Below are 21,725 nucleotides of genomic sequence, written 5' to 3'. Positions count from 1 at the left end.
GGGGGGGCCTCAGGAGCTAGCCAAAGGGGCTGCTGGGCTGGCTTGTGCTGTGTTGGGGCCTTTGTCCTACACAATGGGAGCTGGGTTACACACTGACCTGGCATTCTGAGTATGGGGCTGGGACAGAGATTCTACATGGTGGAAGCAAAGACGGATGGTCACCTAGTCTCTGAGCACCATCTCTACTCACAAATGTTGAAATCCCTAGTGAACATGTTCAGCACATTGTCATAATAAATTATCTTTATATGTGGTTAATTTATAAAACAATTCATTTTTACTTTAAGACAGCTAATTTAACATGTGTATATTCCTGAGACATATCTCATTTGTTCTTCATTCAACCCTGCAAGTTCAGCAAGGTAGGATTTTGCTTTGTTTTGTTTGAGACAATGTCTCACTATGTAGTTCAGGCTGGTCTTGAGTTCACTGTGTAGTCCAGGCTGATCTCAAATTCATGGTGATCCTCCTGTCTCAACCTCCCAAGTGCTGTAATTACAGGTGTTCCCAGCTTCAGCAAGGTAGATATTTTTATGGAATTTGAACCTGGTTTACTTTTTTAGGGTCTGGTGATATGGGTTGGCTAAGAAGTAGCTGGAGAAAGGTGGTGAGTCAGTCTTGGACCACCTCAGAGGTAGCGATGATAATCCATGGAACCCACTGTGGAGGACTGAAGAACAAATAGCTCTGCCTGCAGACCTCTGAATTATAAAAACCCACTTCCTCCTCATCATTATGGATTTCCATATGGAAACGAGAAATGGGACTATCTTTAACAAATAGGGGAGAAAACTTAAGATTACTGGCCCAGGAATATTCAGAGTTTGCAGGGTTGATCATTATAGTCAGTAGGCTATAACTCAGTTTTATTTTGTTTCTTTGGTACTGGGGATCAAACTCGGGACCTTGCGCTTTTGAGACAGGCGGCGTAACCACTGAGCTAAAACCCCGACCCCTTATAACTCAGTTTTAAGTGTTGAGACAGATTAGACTCCAAGATGACTCCTACTACAAAACATTAAGACTTCTGATAACTTTGTAATCACTCAAGTTTTTACTTTGGAAATCCTTTCTCCACTTTCATAGTTCCTATTGGAAAACAAAAACAAAAAATGTTAAAAAGATGATTGTATGCCAGGAAAAAAGAGTGAGAATCTACAGCTAAAGTTTTTTTACAACCCCTAAAAAGAATCCTAAATACAAGAATAATGTAGAGTGGTAGCAAAAAGGGAGAACAAGACAGCCAGAAAAAAAGAAGAAGATAATGAATTGGGTGTTTCCTGGGTGATCCCAAGAGTGTTGGATCCCAGGAATTCCCCAAAGGCATATTCCTTTGCAGGGTCTGATGGTCTGGTTACTGGCCAGCACTGGTGGTGTCTCACTGGTTTGCTGTTTTTTTGTTGTTTTTGGTACCGGGGATTGAACTCAGGACCTTGCGCTTGAGAGGCAGGTGCCGGAACCACTGAGCTAAACCCCCGGCCCCTATGGTTTGCTGTTTTATGTGAAGTATGAGGATGTCCTTATCTTGTCTCTCAAACTCCTCCCGTTGTCTTCCAGATCCTCACATCAGTTTTCCTCTTTCCTCTCTAGTTCTTTTTCTTTCTTTCTTTTCTTTTTTTTGGTACCAGGGATGGAACTCAGGTCCTTGTGCTTGCACAAAAGGTGTTGAAACCACTGAGCTGCATCCCCAGCCCTCCTCTCTAGTTCTTGAACCCCAACTCCATGTTTAGAGAGTGGGAGAATGAGTCTCTGCCATCACTGCCCTTTGCCCAGGGAGTCTGTGGCCAAAGGGTTAAAGAGGAAGAAAGCTTGGTAGGAGAGAGAAGAGCCAAGGCTGGGAAGAGTGGGTGCCTAGGCATGAGGGTGAATACAAGTGTTTGCGGCCGGAGCTCGGGGGGCGCTCTCATTGGGGTTGGAGTGGAGGTGGTGAAGGAGGCTGCTCTCCACTGGCTGAAGGAAGGAGACAAGGGTGTCCCTCCTCTGACAGGGACACCTCTCCTCTCTCTGGCTCCCTCTTCTCCATGGGAGGCATCTGAAACACTCGTTTCTCACCACCCCATTCCACTCACCTAGACCTAGAAATGTAGTCTTCAAACTCAGTATACAACAGATACTCTGGACCCCGCTGGCAAATTTCCTGAGAAGAGGAGAAATCATCATCATCTCTCTATTGATTGCATCTTTATATGGAAAACCAAGACCTCTCCTCCTCCTCCTCCTCTTCCTCCTCCTCCTCCTCCTTCTTCTTCTGCCTCTTCTCCTTCTTCTTCTTCTTCTTCTTCTTCTTCTTCTTCTTCTTCTTCTTCTTCTTCTTCTTCTTCTTCTGCTTCTGCTTCTGCTTCTGCTTCTGCTTCTGCTTCTGCTTCTGCTTCTGCCTCTCTCTGCCTCTGCCTCTGCCGCTCCTGCTCCTCCTCCTCCTCCTCCTTCTTTTGTTTTGTTTTTTGAGACAGGGTCTTGCTTTGTAGTCCAGGCTGGCCCTGAATTCACTACATAGCCCAGGCTGGCCTCGAACTCACAGGGATCCTCCTGCCTCTGCCTCCCAAGTGCTGGGATTACAGGTGAGCACCACCATGCCCTGCCTCCCTTTTTCTTCACTTCTAAAACTCAGTCCAACCAAGTGGTTCTTATTTTCTGACTATGCTCTTATCTTCTCTTTCAGTCCTTCCTTGTGGGTTGCTTGATCAGATACTTGAGGGTCAAGAGATGCACAATTAATAGGCTGAGGTCTGGTTGGTTGTTTTTTGTTATTGGTTTTTTTGTGTTGGTTTGGTTTTTTGAGACAGACTCTTGCTATGTAGTACAGGCGGGTCTTGAACTATGTAGCCCAGGCTGGCCTCGAACTCACAGGAATCCTCTTCCCCAGCCTCCCAAGTGCTGGGATTACAGGGCTGCACCACCACACCCAACCAGGTTGAGTTTTGAAAAGGTGAAGGAGAAAGGAAAAGGGGGAGAACAACAGGAAACCAGTCGGAAGAAGAGTGGGCCAGAAGCTGCCAGTGTAGACAAATAGCTTAATCTTGCTTTCTCCCTTTTCCTTCTTCCCCAGGAGCCGCAATACCAGTGGTTTAGAGAGAGGTGCTGGTTGAAGGCTTGGGCACTCGAGATGCTGATCTTTGCAGATTCTGGGGCTTCATGCCCCATTGGGAGCACCATGGCAGGCACAGCCCCTCCCACCGGCAGCCACCTCTGGAAGGAAGGCTGATGGTGGTGAGCCTGGCACAGGCATTTGGGGAGGACAGTAAGACACTGACAAATCCAGCTCTGACTCCAGCACTGCTCTGTTCCTGCCAACTTGACCTTCTCCAGGACCTGGCCCAGGGCATAGGTGCTGTCCTGGCCTTAGTCCTCTTCTATCTGACACTACCCTAGGCAGCTGCTCACCCAGCTGCCACCCAGATTCAATCCTTTCGCTGGGTAGAGCAACATTGGGCAAATAATGAGGGCAGTGGCCTGACAGGACTTGAAGGAATGAGCAAAGCAGGGAGGACTGCTGCTCCATGAATCTTCTCATTAAGGTACATCCAGTACAAAGCAAATAGGCCAACATGTTAAATGAAGCAGCTTGGGAATTTGGGTGATTTATGGCAGATCCTTTGCTCAGAGCTCCCGAGGTGGGATGTACTAGTTAGCTATCCATCATTATTTCAGAAATACCTGAGGCAATTAACTTACAAAGATGAAAATTTATTTTGGCTCACAATTCTGGAGTTTTCAGTCCAAGATCAAGTGATCCCATTGCTTCGGGTCTCTGGAGAGGACAGCATGTCATGGCGGGAATATGTAGTGGAGCCAACTGCACATCTCCTGAGCCAGGAAGCAGAACAAGAAAGGAAGAGGAGGAGACAAGGTCTCCTTCATGGGCACACCCTCAATGACCTAAACGCCTCCCATGAGGGCACACCTCCTAAAGGTCCTACAACCTCCCATTAGCACCAACCTGGGAACCGCACCTTTAACACATGACCCTTAGAGAGCACTACCTACATTCAAACCCTAGCATGGGTGGGTGGTGGAGCCCAAGAGGCAATGGGAAGGGTGTTTTGTGTCCTCTCGCTGTTGGTCTTGGTAGCTGTGGTCCTAGGCTTTGGGCATGGAGTTTTTCTCCCCTTTCCTGCTGGTACTCATGTTTACTGTGGCTTCCAGCAACAACAGGAAGCGTGTGGGCTGGCAGTGGGTTTCTCAGTGACTGCGGAGCTCTGGCTGGAGTGCTGGGTTCCATTTCTCAAGGGAGACACAGTTTATTTTGTTTTGTGTGTGCAGTACTGGAAATGGAACCCAGAGCCTCAAGCATGATGAGCAAGCATTCTACCATTGAGGTACTCTTCAGCCCTTGTATTTTATTTTGAGACAAGTTCTCACTGAGTTGCCCAGGCTGGCCTCAAACTTGGAATTCTCCTGTCTCAGCCTCCAGGAGTAGCTAGGATTAGAAGTAAGTGCTCTCCCCACCTTTTGTTCATTTAAAAAGACTAGGCTGGGTTGGGGATGTTGTTAAATCCCTGGTACCAAAATACAAACAAACAACAATAAAAAGACTAGGCTAATAGAAAACAATGATCATGCTAATATATGTAAATATATGCAAATTCAAGTACGCCTTTGAGAGTTCATCTCCAATTAGATTTGAAAGATGCTGGAGATAGCCCCTTCCTGTTAATAAAACCCTCATCAAATGGCTCTTGTTTATTAAGCACTTTACTCTGTACAATGTACTATACTGTACTAGGTTCTTTACCTACATTATCTTATTTAGATCCAGAGGAAACTGAGGCCCTGAGAACTAACATTAAATTGATTCAACAGCCCAGGCATGGGGGCACATACCTGTAATCCCAGCACTTGGGAGGCTGAGGCATGAGGATTCCTGGGAGTTCAAGACCCTGTCTCAAAAACCAAACAAACAAAAATAGTCATTTTCTGCCTTCTGTATGTCGAGCATCAGGTTTGCAATGGTGAACAGATCAGATTTGGCCCCTGCTCTCCTGGAGCTTATATCTAGTGGGAATAACTTGCCCACCTAGAAGGTAGTAACACAAGTACCCAATGCTGGGGTACATACCTGCAATCCCAGGATCCTAGAAGGCTGAGGTAGGAAGAATGTGAGTTCAAGCTCAGCCTGGGCAACTTAGTGAGACTGTCTCAAAAAATTTTAGAGCCAGGATTTTAGCACAGTGGCACCATGCCTGCCTCGCAAGCGCAAGGTCCTGAGTTCGATCCCCAGTACCAAAATAAATTAAAAAAGGGCTGGGGAGGTACCTCAGTGAAAAGACCCGGGGTTCAATCTCTGTACAAAGAGAAAAAAAAAAGAAAGAAAGAAAAAGAAAAGCAGTAAAGCCAGGATTGTTATTATCACTGCTATAATTTTTTTTTTGAGACAGGATCTAGCTATAATGTAGTTCAGACTGGCTTCGAACTTGCAGCAATCCTCCTGCGTCAGCCTCCCAAGTGCTAGGATTATAGATATGTGCCACCACACCCTGCCGTATCACTGCTGTTCTTTATGAATTTGGATCATACAGAATATTTGTTTGTTCATGATATCCTCTCTGCACTGGCATATGTTAGGGATGTATTTCTCCATTTATTTATTTATTTTTCAGTCCTGGACTTGAACCCAGGGCCCTGTGCATGCTTTACCACTGAGCCACACTCCCAGCCATGTTTATATTTTTTCCAGTACAGGAATCAAACTCAGGACCTTGCACCTGCCAGGCAGGTGTGGCTCCAGCGAGCTACATCCCTGGGCCATGTTTATTCTTAATAATGACTAAATATCATTGACCATCAACTCAATAGAAAAACTAGAAGCTTGAAAATTACATAAATTCACATGTACATGTCCCATACCATCCCTTTCTCCGAAACCAAGATAGACACCATCTTGATTCCTGTGTTTATTCTTCTTTTTTGTGTAGTTTCAGCTCATTATGTATATTCTGAAAATTATTTTTATTTTAGTTTTTTATTTTTTATTTTTATTTTGTTTTATTGGTTTTTTAAATAATATAAACAGTATCCACATAGTTTATTTCTCACAGTTCTCCTGACAAAGGAACATTATTCAAAAACATACTGTATACACAGATAAGAAGAAACATACAAAATGTTTTAAATGATGCACAACAAAATCCAGCAGTATAAAAGAATGCATGTGAACTCTTGCTCACTGCGCAGACTAAATTTAATCACTTGTTTAAATAGTAATAAAAATGCAATCTTTTATGGATCTTGTTCAGACTACAAAAGAGGGAAATTATTACCATTATATATGATTTTTATATTAGGCAGTTTTCTTTGATGAGTTTTATGGATAACTCCAAATACAGAGGCAGAAGTTTGTGTATTTTAAAGGAATTAATAATAATAATAATAATAATGTTGTGAATTAGAGACTTTACACAGTTACTACCACTGGCGCTTTTCACCATAGTTTGTACACATCACATGATCATCTTATAGAACATTACATTTAAAAATATATCTGAGTGACAATTTTATAACATTCACATACCATGAGCTGGTTAAGAAGCAATGCCACAGTTGCCTCCTGTAGTGCTTTGCTGTTGATAACAAGGACAGTTCATTGTGGAAATTAGGAATAAATTAAAAGAAATTAGGTATCAATATGGTTAAGCAGCTCCAATTTACTAAAGGCCATCAATGACCAGCACTGGACAGTGAGTTCTTTTAGAGTATAGTTCCTAGAAGCAAACACCATCATTGGTTAAAATTTTGTCTAAAGAAGTCAGTTTCTGTGCTGAAAACTATTTTCACAAAACTGAAAGCTACTAAAGTGTTTGAATATAAATACTTTGCCTTCTTGTTATCGTATTTGTGACCAAGTTCTCTGAAACCTTTGGGATTTACTCTCACGTGAATATGTGCTCTCTCACCATCTCACCCACTAAGATCGCCATCTCCGGGCTTCAAGGCAGCAAGGAGATTCACCAGGAAACCCTCTGCTCACCAGGATGCTTGGCTGCTGAACAGGGATCGAGAGCCACACAGTGCAGAGTTGGGCTGGACGAGAACACTCGGGAAGCGCTCATGCTGTGAGTGTCATTCAGGGAAAGCAGAGGACCTTTCCAAACTGTGCACATCACCAACAATGACACCATTGCTATGTGTCGAAGAGGACTCGTGAGGGATGCGCTCACTCTACCATGTCATCTATTTGCTGGAAAGTAGTTTGGGTCCAGGTAATTATAACTGGTGCCCTGGGACACGCAGTAGTCTCTGTCTAAAAATGTCTCTGACCTATAAATAGGCTCTAATTGGTGATCTTCCTTGTGAATATCTGTTTCAGGTAGGCAGTCCGAACAAGAATCGCAGAAATCCAAAGACATCTCTGGGGGACAATCCTGGCAGTGCCGCCGAACACCCTGGATAGGTTCCACGCCACAGTTACCACACTTGAAGCCCACATGCTGTACAAATCCACTTTCAGCTTGCATTTGCTGAAGTTTCTGCTTCTTTAACTTTTTAAATTGTAATAGTTCTTTATATTCAGGTAAATTCCTATACATGATTGGAATAATTTCTTCATCCGACCCCTCCTCGGCCGGAGCGCCCCTGTGGCTTTGGAAGCAGGACCGGTCGTCATCCTCGTCCATGTACACTGGCAGTTCATGCGAAGTCATGAAAGTGGAAGGTTTAAAGAGTTGCTTATTAAGGGGGTGCTGTCGTCTGCTTGTCGAAGACTTTTTGGAATATATGTACAGGTCTGGTGTTCTCCCCAGAACCAGGATGCCAGCTTTAGTTAGCTTTATGAAATACTTCTGTACTCAGCTAGCAACCTGTCACGTGGTCCTATTGCCCAGCTCATCTGCAATCTTCTGCCAGCACCGAGACTCTACCCACTCCGGAGAGTACTTCAGGAGCAGCTGTTCGAGCTTTTTCCGCTCTTCCACCATCCACAGCTGGTTAAACGTCTCGGGTTTGGTGTCATCACACAGCCGGCCTCTTTTCATCTGAGCCTTCTGGACCATCACTCAAGGGCAGCGCAGAGTATGAAAGGGACTCTCCATCCTTCTTAGGGTCCACAGGGCTTTTTGGTCTAGCAGGTAAACCTTTATCAAAAACTAACTTAACTCTCCTAGTATGCCTTTTACAGTTTTTAAACTCTCTTTCAAAGTTCCCAAGGCTATTGGTATATTGGTCCCATACAATCTCAGGCAACTGAACAACTCTCTGTGGATATGGAAGCCCTATATCAGCCTTCGTCTGGAGTTTCTCCACAAATCTGATGGGGTTTCTGAGTGCTTCCCTCTGGTGCTTGCCTAGGCTCTCGAGGTCCTGGACTGCTTGGGAGCTCTGAGCCTCAAGGACAGCAATGGTCTGCAGCAGTCTTTGATAACTGAAAGAGTTTAGTAAAGCATATTACTGGGAATAATGAGGTCTTCCTGAGTTAGGAAGTACCTTTCAGTATCCAAGTCCTCTTGAATTCTTTATTCACATCTGTATAACCTAAGATCCATCATTGTGGAAGTATCTCTTTTCCTTATATCCTGAAGGAGTTGGAGCTATGTCTAGAACAGAGCTTAAGCATCAGGGTTTCAGACTCTCAGCTTCAGCCATGGAGAATACTGGAAACTCTTAAATTCCTTTGGCTGAGTCCTACCAGTATTAAGACGGACAGGTTCCTGTAGACGTGTTTCTTAGGTCCTTTTAGGAAGTGTTTTGCCTAGTATCTGATTCCCAAACGTCTGTATTTATCTGTCATCACTGATACCGTCCATACTACGCTGAGACTTCAGGTGTTAATTATTTATATGGTTGTACTAGCACAACTTGGAATCTTCCGCGCGGGGCCACACGCCACGGCACTTGCTTCAGTGGCCTCCGCCGCAGGAAGCTCGACGGCGGCGCAGTGGCGCTACCAAGTGTGTCTCCGCCTCCGGCGCCCGCCACTTCCCGCCTTATCGGTGTTTTGAGACAGGGTCTTGATCTGTCGTTCAGGCTGGGTTTGGACTCACTATGGAGCCCAGAGGGGTCTAGAACTCATGGCAATCCTCCTGCCTCAGCCTCCCAAGTGCTGAGATTATTGGAGTTCACCACCACACCCAGCTCATTTTCTAGTTTTATAAAAAATTACACTATAATTTTATGGGACTTTTTCTTTCTTTTTTTTAATTAAAAATTTATTACCAGAGCCGGGGATTTAGCTCAGTGGTTTCACTGCCTGCTGCGCAAGCACAAGGACCCAAGTTCGATCCCCGGTACCAAAATAATAATAATAATAATAACAATAATAATAATAATTTATTACCAAGATTCGTCCCTATTATTGAGTGCCATTGTGTTGATTTGCTCATGTTGGCTGCTGAATAATAGCCTTTTTTTTTTTGCTACTGGGGCTCGAATTCAAGACCCTGTGGTTGTGATGCAGGCGCCGGAACCACTGAGCTATATCCCCCGCCCAATAGTCTTTTTTTTGGACAAGGTCTTGCTCTGTAGTCCAGACTGGCTTGGAACTTGCTGTACAGATGGAAATGGCCTCAAATTCAAAATCCTCCTTCTTCAGCCTCCTAAGTGTGACTATCCACTGCTTTATTCATCCCTTCATTCTCCTGTTGATGGTTATCTGGATTGCTTTGGTTTTTGCCATTGTCACTTTGGGGGTTTTTTTGGTACTGGGGATTGAACTCAGGACCTTGCACTTATAAGGCAGGAGGCAGAACCACTGAGCTAAATCCCGGCCCGGTTTTTGCCATTGTCAACAGTGCTGCTCTATTCTTTTTTTTTTTTTTTTCCTGCCTCAGGTTTATTTACACAAAGAGCACAGGAGGACCCCAGTCCCCCACAGGTGGCAGTCCAGGAGTCACACCAGTCCTTGCGTCCTCACATTAGCAGAAAGAGGCCTTTACTATGGAGCCTTCACAGGACCCTGGGTGCCTTTGGGAGCCTGAGCTGGAGCAGAAGTTGGAGCAGCAGCCTGCCCCTGGGCCTTGGTTGGAACCTTAGCCTTTGGCCAGCAAAGCCGGTGACCCTTGGCAATGTGGGCACAGACACACTTCATGAGCTTGGGGTGGGCGATGCAGGCAAGTTGAGTGAGCTTGTACTTCACACCCTTTGGGATCTTGGGGTGACCTCCTTGGGCTTGATGAGGGCCTTCATGCACTCATGGTTGTGGCATTGTTTGCCTTCATCTTCTTCAGGCCCTTCTTGTGTTTCTTGACAAAACACATGTTCCTCAGGAACTTGGGATCTTCCCCCTTCAGAGGCTTGAACCTTTGAGATCTGGGTTTCTTGATGCCGTTTCTGTGCCATTCTGGGCACTGGTTGTGTGGTGTGGTTCTTGGACTTGACCTTATCTGCACTGTCACCCACAGCTGCCAAATGCTTGGGACCAGAAGAAAAACAGTTCTAAGTATTCTTTTTTTTTTTTGGTACCAGGGATCGAACTCGGGTCCTTGCACTTGCAAGGCAGGCTGCGGAACCACTGAGCTAAATCCCCGGCCCAGTCCTAAGTATTCTTGTTCACGTCTCTTGGTGTATGCACAGAAACGCTTCTCTTCACATGTCTGTAATCCCAGCACCCGGGAGCCTGAGGCAAGAGGGTCACTGTGAGTTCAGGGCCACTCTCAACTACATAGTCAGTTCAAGGCCAGCCTGAACTACATAGAGAGACCCGTCATTAAAAAAAAGAAGAAATGTGTTTGTTAATCTGCACAGACTGGTGCTATTCTATGTTCCAAAGTGATTATCCCAATTTATACTCCTACTGGGAATCATAACTTTCTGTCACTTTGTTTTTTGTTTTCTTGAAGCAGGGTCTTGCTATATAATTCAGGCTGGCCTTGAACTCTCAGAGATCCTCCTGTCTCAGCCTCCCAAGTGCTGGGATCACATGCATGCACCACTATGCCTGGCTCATTTTTCTCTTTCTTTCTTTCTTTCTTCAGTGGTACTAGGTATTGAATCCAGGCCCTCATACATTTTTTTTTTAATTAATTTTATGGTACATTTAAGGTATACAATATGACATTCATCCTTGGAAATTTGCACCTTTACATTGATACGGAAAAGTTTTAGATAATTTAATAGATTGAATATTAAGGTAGTTGTAGAAACAAAATAAATAATGTGTTCTTTTAAAATTTGCTTTTCCCATAACTCCTTGTTTAAGGTGATAATTATCTGACTCTAACCCGTAACTTCATTAACCTAACAAAGTTACCATGCCAAGGTGAATTTACAATGTATATGGCCTATCTTGTGTCTGTGACTTGTAAATAGGAATTGGAATTGTATTTACACATCAAAGACCACTAGGGATAAGATAATGGCTAAAAAGGATACAAAAAGGGAAACCCTGAACAAAGGGGGCAGATACTGACCAGACCGGTTTCTGACATTCCACCTACTTGTGAGAAGAAATTTTATTATTTTATCTGAATTTTGTGTCTCTTTGTATTTCTTTCCGAGATTTCCGTAACATTTGGTACTTTGGCCGGGAATCAGGAATGAAATAGCCTTTTTGGGCATCGGCCCGAACCCCACCAGAACCCCACCAGATGGAGCGGCTCTCTGTCTCCTCCAGAGGAAAGGCGCACCCTTGGGACTAATTTCCTAGGCTCCCCAACAGGACACAGAGATCCGCTCACTGGGCAGAGGATCGCGTGAACCTGAGGAGACTACAGAAGAAGGACTGCTGTTCTTGGTGTCTTGTCTGTCTCTTTCCTTTGCTGGGTGAGAAACCCCAGGAAACCCCCTAGTCATTAACTTTCGGTTTCACCTTGTGAATTTGTATTCCGTAATTTTGGGCAAATAGTGCACAGGGGCCTGATCACCCCTTGTGCTCTGCCATTTGGAAAGGTAGCTCCTTCCATTTGTTTTGGTTCCGTTTATGAACTTTGGGCAAACATAGTGCAGGGGCCCGATCACCCTTTGTGCTTTGCCATTTGGGGAGGTAACTTCTTTCATTTGTTTTGGTTATGGTTAGGGGGTCACCGGGAGGGAATGTGATCTGAATAAATGTGTGAGTGAAAGAGTTCTGGATAGGAGAGTGTGTGGAACAAGCTGCGGAACAAGACAGGGAGGAAGCGCTTGTGCTTAAAGAGTCCTTCCTGAATCGCAGAACTTGTGTGTGGTTGCGTTTAACAAAGACACAATGGTGAGCTTAGGCGACAGCCCACCTTACCCTGAACAGACCTTAAAATGGCCGAGAAGCCCGCAGCCAGGCAGGTGAGCGAGTGATCCCCCACCTTTGTTTGTCTTGCATCTCCATACAAGGGTACCCATACACACACCAACACTGATCGGCTGGTCGTGGGGACAGAAATATCTCATCCTACTGTTTTGGAATGCATGCTTAAGAATTTTAAGAAAGGTTTTACTGGAAATTATGGTATTAAGATGACCCCCCCTCCCAAAAAAAGATGAAACCTCAAAACTTAGAGCCTTTTGTGAGTTAGAATGGCCCAAGCTTTGCCTAGCTTGCTCAACTGAGAGATCCCTAGGTGAGGGTCTCGTCTGGTCCATTGGGCTAACAGTCACTGCCCCTGGATGGGAACATCCAGATCAATTTCCCTATATTGATTTATGGCCCAAATTGTGCCACAGAATGCCTCCTTGGCTTCATATGTGTGCCCCAGAAGCCCTTTCAGATCCAGGCTGAGAGAATTTAGACTTTCCCCCCTCTTTTTGAGTTGCTAAATTCACAGGTTTGGAGGAGGTGGGGACAAAAGCATGAAAACTGCTTGGCTTCAGAGCACCATGCTGTGGTCAGACTCAGAGAGGATCAAATAGGGCTTACACTCAAGTTTTAAAAATTAGTAAGAAAAAAATAAGTAATGGATTAAAAACAGCTAAAAAAAGCTCTGAAGGACATAAAGCCAGAGAAAGTAAGAAATTTTACAAGGGTTACAAATTTTAGCTAATTGATAAATGTATTTGTGTTTCAGTTTGAATTGATGTTTAATTGGTGTGCTTAAAGTATTGTACTTTGCAAATTCTTCAATTGTAATTATAAGGTTAACTAGCTCTTTTCTGTACTTTGTTGATTAAAAAGAAACCCTCAAGGTTACTACCATTCTATTGGCAGCCAACCAAATTTAAAGTGTAACAATCTGAGAAGGAAAAAAGGGACACTTTAAAATTTTAACAGCTAAAGACAAGTTTGTGATAAAAGGTCTATAGTGAGATAAAAAATATATTTAAAGCTATAAGTAAAAGAGATACAATTTTGATATAAAATTTTTGCATGTTTGTCTTGTTAAAAAGAAAAAAAGAAAAAATAAAAAGTAATTTTAAAAAAGATAAAAAATATATAAGACCACAAGGCCTAGGTATGTCAAAAGATGCGTGAAAGTGATTTATCAAAAAATATGTATGTTTGTTGGTTTCAAGTATGTTATAAAAAGTTTAAATATGTTTACATTAGTTGTCATCAAAGGGTTAAATTCTAAATATGCTACTATAATATGTGTACATTGGTTATCTTCAAAGTGTTTAAGAGCCAACAAGTTACAATATGACCTCCTTTATAGTGAGTTAGAAAAAAGACTGTTGGAAAAAGGCACAAATATGTCAGACCAAGGTGTGGTATTTGAGATTTGACTTTAAAAAGACAAAGGAGGTTAGGTCCAGAGAAAAGGAAAGTCATTTATTCTTTGCCAAGACCCCTCCAAAATGCTTCAATTATTTGATTCCACTTTTGCTGTCCATTGTCCTAATTGGGAGGACTGTAAAAATGTGGAGAACACCTTGGAATAAGATGGAATTGTATAACCCTAAGTGTGCTGTAACCCTAAAGTGTGCTGTGACTTTAAGAGTGCTGTAACCTAAGTATAACACAATCATAAGAGTGATGTGTAACCATAGGATTTGAAAGTAAGGAAAGTAGAACCTTAAGTGGTATAGAACTGATAAGGGTGTACCCCCGAACTGGACAGGGCGTACCCTGAATTGGGCAGAGTATGCCCCAAGCTGGACAGTGTGATAAGTCTGAACCAATACCACGAACGCCCAGTTAGAATAGTATAAAAGGAGCTGAAGACCCCCAAGCAAGTCGACGATCCGTCCACCGACCAGTCGGCCAGCCAGTCTGATGATCTGACTACTGACCGAGACCTCTGCACACCTGATCCCGCTGGGAGGAGCATCGCCACTGACCAGACGAGACCAGAGGACAAGGAAAGCGGAGAGGCAGATAGACTAGCGTCGACTCGACGCCCTTCGTCTATGGATCGGACCCTCTGACCCTGCGGGAGGAAACGTGGCGCTCCCATAAGGACTTGGGCAGTACAGGTACAGGGACGTGGTAATTGGCAGACTTAATATTGTGTGGTAATTGTATTGAAATGAATTATAATAATACAAGATAAGTGTGTGAATTGCCATCCGAGTCTGAGTCCTCTTTACCCACAGTACCTGCTTGCGACAGCTGGCATAGTCAGCAGGATTTGTCAAAACAAGGCAGAACTAGTTGAACTAGAAAAAGAAAAAGATGGCGTCAGAAATAAAAGAGAAAAAAGACTAGGTCTCAAGGTCGGAGGTTAAATTTAAACATTGTACCATTTGGGAATCAGGGAGAGAGAGGAGGATTTGGGAAGGGACAACTCCGGAAACGCCGATCTGGAGGAAGACCCGGACCAAACTTCCAAACTCAAACTGACACCCAAATAGGGGAGTCTCAGCACGGTGTAAGCCAACTCTGGAGCTCTGATCGGGTGTAGAAGGAGGAAGAGTGGTGCACCATTCTGGACTCAAACATCCCAGAAAAGATCTTTATAGTACTACTAGCAACAACTATAATCTCACTTGGAATTGCAATTGGCGCAGTAGCTGAAAAGGGATATAAACTGGCGTATATGTCTATATATTTTCTCATACTCATATTCTATAGCATCCTAAATTATTGGAATCACCTCTGAATAATCCCAAAATCACAAAATGCTGGCTAAATTTAAGAAATTAACAATCAAACCAAAGCCAGAGACCGTGAGTACAGATGACAACAACAATGACCAATGGCAAAGAGCAAAAAAGATTGTTAAAGAGAAATGTAGATATAAGGAAGTAGATATAAAGGCTACATTAACAGATCCTAATGTGATACAACCTATATTAGAAACCTTGTAAAACTTTGTTAACCTCTAAAAATGCAGAGAGTTTTAGGAGAAATTAAAAAAACATTAATGCCACTAGAATGCCAGGTGATATGCAGAATCCAGACACTTGGCATGAGCAGCAATTCCCAGTAAATGTGTGGCCTGATTGGGATCCCCAAACCCAAGCAGGACAGGAAGACTTGAGAAATTACCAGAAAGCCCTTTTAGCAGGAATGTGGGCTGCAAGTAAAAGGCCTACAAATATGATTAAAGTGCTAGAAACACAGCAGGAGCCCAATGAGAGCCCTGAGAGATTTTATGAGTAGCGCTGTAAAGTTTACAGAATGTATACACCTTTTGGGGTTTTTTTGGGCTTTTTGTTTTTTTGGTACCTGGGATTGAACTCAGGACCTTGTGCTTGCAAGGCAGGCACCGGAACCACTGAGCTAAATCCCCGGCCCCTGTATACACCTTTTGATCCTACTGTTCCTGAAAACCATCAGCTAATTAATACAACTTTTGTAACCCAGTCAGCACCAGACATTAGAAGGAAAATCCAAAGGCAGGAGACTTGGGAAGGCATGACTATAACATAATTGTTGCAATTAGCTGGGAAAGTGTATATGAATAGAGAGACAGTGAAAGAGAAAGAGAGCCAGGAAGGAAGCTAGCAGTAGCTATGGGAGCCAAGGAAGAGAAGGAAAAAGAAAGACAAGGCTCAAGGAAAAGAAAACTCAGAACTTGAAGGAAAGGAAGGTTACTGGCACATTGTTGCCTGTGATGGAGCACAGTGACTGACACAGACCAGGCTCAATGAAGCTAGGCCCCCATGAGCCCATGGTTGATATATAGATAGGGGGCCAAAATATGTCCTTAATTGTTGGGAGCAATGCTACATAATTCTAGGGAAAAATCATTTGAGTAGGCCTAGTTCTCCTGCCTACAGGCCAGCTATGACATTCCAGACATAATTGCATTTTGGCCTCGGGTCACAATTGAGACCTCAGTGATCCAGCGAGGCTGTAATCTCCCGGACAAGACCACACCTTCGGGAGACCCCAGGGAGGAACCAAATCTTCATCTGCATAGTTCCTCATTGTTCTTAGATTTCCACTGCCCCCCAGTCTTTGGTTACACTTTGTTTATCCCAATGTAAAGTACTGAACTCTGCATTTCACTTGTTACATCTGTTTCTCCATGTACTGAATAAAACGTGATGCAAGCTAGGGGGGGTTTTGTCTTTGCTGCCCAGAGCAGCACTGATCAGACCCAAAACTCAGCTTCTCATTTGTCTACCTTTCCTGTTATGCTGCTGTGGCTCGCAGGAGACTAGGACTTACTGCAGAGTTTCTAGTAACATCCCCTCCCCCTGTTCCCTACACTTAATGGTAGATAGTGGCACAGAACATTCAATAGTAACAGCTCCAGTTGCCCCTCTGAGTGGAGAGCACATCCAAGTGATTAGTGCCACTGGAATTTCAGAAAACTGCCAGTTTTGCTATGAAAGGACATGTGAAATTGGAGGACATAAGGTGAAACATGAATTCTTATATATGCCAGAATGTCCTATTCCATTATTAGGAAGGGATTTATTATCTAAATTGGGAGCTACAATACCTTTCATTCAATGGGAAAATGCATCTCTGCATTTAGACCCAGGAAAGGATCTCATTATGATGGTAACTACTAAAAGAGAAGATGAATGGCAATGTTACAATGTGGATGATATTTTTCCAGGCTCTGCAAGAATTAAGAACTATGTTCCCTAGAGTATGAGCAGAGGAATCGCCCCCGGGGGGCTTAGCTAAGAATCATCCACCCATAGTTATAAAATTAAAAGACAAGTGGGCCCCATTGGTGTAAAACAATACCCAATGTCCAGGCAAGCCTGAATTGGAATTAAACCCCATATCATGAGATTAAAGGAATTCAGACTTTGCTGCCTGTTTGGAAACCTGATGGGGACTATAGGCCAGTGTGAGATCTATGGGCTGTGAATGACAAAACAGTAACGCTGCACTCAGTGGTCCCTAACCCCTATGCTTTGTTGGGTCTGATACCTCCAGAAACAGCATAGTTTACTTGTTTGGACTAAAAAGATGCCTTCTTTTGCCTTTGCATTGCTCCCCTCAGTCAACCCATCTTTGCATTTGAATGGGAAAATACTCAGTTTATTTGGACTAGATTGCCACAGGGATTTAAAACTCACCCATGCTTTTTGGGGAAGCCCTAGCCAAGGACTTGCTTGCCTTCCCCACAGAACAATATAGCTGTGTCCTATTGCAGTATGTGGCTGACTTACTGTTATTGTAAGACTGGGGGCCTTACCAAATGCTCCGAGGAGCTGACTGCAGTGACAAACACCTGGGAAGGAACACACCGGACAAGTTGGAAAGCAAAACAGACCTTTATTAGTCTGGCCAGACAGCACTCCCAAAGCAAAGCAAAGTAGCTTAGAGAGGCAACTGGCTCAGAGTCCGAGGCTGTTTTTATAGGGGGTTGCAGGAGAAGTTAGCAAGCAGAACTTACAGAAAAGAGAAAAAAATGTTGATGGTCAAAAGATGTTTGCAGATTGTCTTATAGATAGCTGTGTCTGGAACATCGGTTTCGGACAAACAAGGAGATGGGTAATTCACTTAGGAACTCTATGTTTGTTACAGATTTTATCTAGTGTCCCAGAACTAACAAGCACATTTTAACCATTAACTCACAATCAGTCACTATGTTGGGGCTGGGGGAGCCTTATGATTACAGAGTTATGTGGTCCCACATTCCCCACTGATTTTTACAATTTAAGTAATCCTATGTATAAGTGTGGGCATCCATTGCATACAGCAGCACGACAATGTTAAGCATATGCACACAAATATAACTACGAGGAAGAGTTGTTTTAACCATTGTAGACTGGGCAACCATTTAGTTAGCCACTGGAACAAGTCCCATCCTACTTTTTTGTCATGCACCCTTTTAGCCAGATCTTTCAACTGTTTTATCTTTTTTCTAATTCCTGGACTATTGTCGGTCAGATTGAAACAACACATATTTTTGATTCTTCCACAAGCTTGATGATGAAAGAGCAACAAATAGTCTATAGCTGCTCTATTATCTAAGATTGCCTGTCTCTATTTTTGTAACTCCTGGTTAATTAATGCCAAGGCTGATGAGGTAGCATTTAACCCTTTGACCACTTTGTATGCTAATTTTCATACTGCCTTTTTAGCATGGAATCCTATGAAAGGCAGAGCAACAAAAGATGCTATCATAGATATCACTTCAGCATCTGTCAAAAGACCTACATCATCATCACATCCTGGCAAGTATAAGGTGACCAACATTTAGTTCTATTTGGCATAATCAAATCAGTTCTATCTGGTAAAACTACAGTTAGACGACTCAAGCAGCAATGGGTCTTGGTCAAATTGACTGGAATATAATTGAAAGTTATTCCTTTACAAGTGTAAAACCATCCTGTCAGCAGGGAGATATGGCAATTGTTATACACAATTTTCTGTTTTATATGGCAAGGCATCCCTTCAGATTGTTTTATTCTCAGACACTTGGTTGTACAATTCACATACATAGCACATTGGGTATTATTTGACATAATTATCCTGGCTGTATATAATTTGACAGCATTTTTAGGTTTATGACATGAGGAATGCCCCCAATTGTAACTATCTTTATAAGTGAGATTTGTTTTCCTGGGATATCCTTAAACAGGGTATAGGGCTGTATTAAACTTAAAGGGGTACACACCAGAATGAGACAGCTTCCTAATACATAATGGAAATTTACATCTATATTAAGACAGAATTTAGACAGATTAAGGGATTTTGCCAATTGAACCCATACATTTCCGGTGTGGTCCAATTTTCTTAGGGGCAGTACCGCCAATGTCCCAGAGAATATTATCATGAATGAGAAATATCTCCAACCCGCCCCAGTCTCAGCTTTTGGTCACCTGGTTGGCTGATAACCTTCCATTTGTCCTTGGTGACATCTGCGGGGGGGGGGGGGTTCCTGCCTTCAGATGGTTGCGATGTATCCAGCTATCTTCACTGCCAAGGGAGTTGACAGGACAACAGGAACCGGTCCCTTCCAACGTGGTTTTAGGGTCTTGGAATCAAACCTGTGAATAAAAACCAAATCTCCCGGCTTATAGGGTAAAGGTTGCACACACCGATGGCTCCTTCTGCAAACATGCCATGTTGTTCTTATAATACCTGATGCCACTGAAGACTTTTGTTTATCTGTAGCACTGGGGATTGAACCCAGGGTCTTCACACTGAACTACATCCCCAGGCCCTTTACAATTTTGAGACAGATCTCCCTAAAGTGCCCAAACTGGGCTCAAACGTGCCATCCTCTTGCCTCAGTCTCCAAGTGCTGGGATTAGAGGTGTGCGCCATTATAGCTGGTCCCATTGAAGACTTCAAAAATAGGTTGAGATCAGCTGGACAGTCTTATTACAATCCCAAAGGTACTGATAGAATCAAAGATGGACACAAAATGAACTAACACATAGCCAAGCTGCAAGAGCATCCAGATCTCACCATGGGCCAGAAGTGTTATCTGTGCATCATTGCTAAGATCTATAACACAAACTATCTGAGGACATTCATGAAGGGGCAGTACATGAATGTGATTCAACGCTGCTCATTAAAGCCAGGTGTCCTCATTCATCACAGGAGTTGCCCCAGCTCTCGTTACAGAGACAGCATTACCCCTGCACTACATGGTGACACCAGAGGGAAAGAGAGAACTCTTTTAGCTGCACAGCTGCATCTGCACCTGAAATGATCATCCAGCATTCTCTTTGGTGGCCAGTGAGAAACAAAGAAGGGTTAAAAACTGGATATGCATCTAAAATAAGATGTAAGTCACTGAAGATTTTCACAAGACCAAGTAAACTGTTCATGCAATCAGTTTCTTCAAATGATTCTGGATCATACATGAATGAAGAAAAAAAGGAAGATGATCTGTTAAACAAATGTATGCAATCAATGTCCATTGAAGAACAGGGAGAACACCTAATGTTAACCTGATAGTCTTGTTACTGAATTCACACAGCAGCTGATATCCACACATCATGCCAAAGGGGTCGTAAATTGTGCCCTGTGTGTAGGATAGTGTTATTCACCATTAAGTCATCTATTTGGTTTGTTCAGAAACTTTCACAATTATAATTTGTCTGATATAGTTCCATGTACCAGTGCCATTTGTGTAACAGAATTTATGTGTAATATATGCTTGTATTTCTGTCTGGGTAAATTATAATTTTTCTTGTCACTTAAAATTGAATTATCTTTCTTTAAATCTGACAAATGCATTGTATAATTCTTCTGTGTACAATAAATTCTAATATGCCAACATTAAAAAAAAAAAAAAAAAAAGGTTGCAAACGTTTTTCACTGGGACCAGGCATAGTCTTCCGTAATTTATCATGTAGCTCCAACTGAAGCTGATGGACTGCTTTTAAGGATTTAAGGAGTCAAAGGTGGGAAAGCTTTTTCTTTAATTCTACATCTACTAACGGGATGATTGGGAGAGATCGTCCATAAACAATCTGGAAGGGAGACAGATTTAGGGGAGCCTTAGGAGTGCACCTCGTTTGGAGGAGGGCAAAAGAGAGAAGCTCTACCCAACCTAGTTCAGTCTCCAAGCATAATTTAGTCAGAATCTCCTTTAAAGTTTGATTTGTTCTTTCTACCTGTCCTCAACTTTGAGACCTATAGGTACAGTGTAGATTCCACTTTATTTTAAGGATATTACTAATTAATTTAGATATCTTAGCCATAAAGGCTGGACTATTGTCGGACCCCAGAGCTAAGGGCAAGCCAAACTGAGGAACTATTTCTGTCAAGAGCTTCTTGACTGTTACTTCAGCTGTCTCTCTCTTAGTGGGGTATGTTTCTATCCATCCTGAAAAGGTATTCACAAAAACTAACAAATATTTATACCCATACATGCCAGGCTTTATTTCAGTAAAGTCCAATTCCCAATGCTCTCCTGGAGTTAAACCTCTGTGTCAGACCCCAGGGGGCCCGGTCACCCGATTTGTATTTACCTTAAGGCAGGTGGGACACCATTTCACCATGTCCTGGGACTTTTGGGCCAACCCCTCACTGATAAAATGGGGTCGCAGGGCAGCCATCATCCTTCTCTTGCCGAGGTGGGTGGACTCATGTAGTTCGCCTAACAACGTGTCTGCTACAGTGGCGGGGAGCACTACCTTTCCATCATGTGTCGTCCACCACCCATGTTTTCCTTGAGTCCAGTGCTTCCTGTTCATTTCTGCCACCTCTTTAACTGTGTATTCAGATTTTTCTGGGGGTACTGGCGTGGGTAGCAGAACCAGTTGCTTCCCCACTGATTTTTTGGCAGCTTGTTTTGCCGCCTGATCAGCAGCATTATTACCAATCACCTTGGGGCCAGACCCCTTTTGGAGTCCACGGCAATGGATGATGGTGACCTCTCGGGGCAACCAGATGGCTTGTAGCAATACCAATATCTCAGTCTTGTTTTTAATTTCCTTCCCTTCAGAGGTCAGCAGCCCTCTATTCTGATAAATCTCCCCGTGCACATGGGCAGTGGCAAAAGCATAATGGCCATCAGTGAATATATTTATCCTTTTTCCTTTTCCCAGTTCCAGAGCCTTAGTCAAAGCAATCAGCT

At 43.2% G+C, this 21,725-nt stretch overlaps 3 pseudogenes; 1 reads left to right on the top strand and 2 right to left on the bottom strand.

Moving 5' to 3' along the window:
• Positions 1–6,914: 6,914 nt before the first annotated feature.
• Positions 6,915–8,358, bottom strand: LOC101719095 (ZZ-type zinc finger-containing protein 3 pseudogene; annotated as a pseudogene).
• A 954-nt stretch (positions 8,359–9,312) lies between these two features.
• LOC106010749 (large ribosomal subunit protein eL29-like) lies at positions 9,313–10,397 on the bottom strand (annotated as a pseudogene).
• A 1,759-nt stretch (positions 10,398–12,156) lies between these two features.
• On the top strand, positions 12,157–20,433 carry LOC101719448 (protein FAM216A pseudogene; annotated as a pseudogene).
• Positions 20,434–21,725: the final 1,292 nt, after the last annotated feature.

The sequence above is a fragment of the Heterocephalus glaber genome, unplaced genomic scaffold, assembly GCF_053883595.1.
Source record: "Heterocephalus glaber isolate CG9 unplaced genomic scaffold, H.glaber_assembly_v1.0 deba00001569, whole genome shotgun sequence".
In the NCBI taxonomy this organism is placed as follows: Eukaryota; Metazoa; Chordata; class Mammalia; order Rodentia; family Bathyergidae; genus Heterocephalus; species Heterocephalus glaber.
Note: the sequence above shows the minus strand (reverse complement) of the source record. Positions and strands in the feature narration are given on the sequence as shown.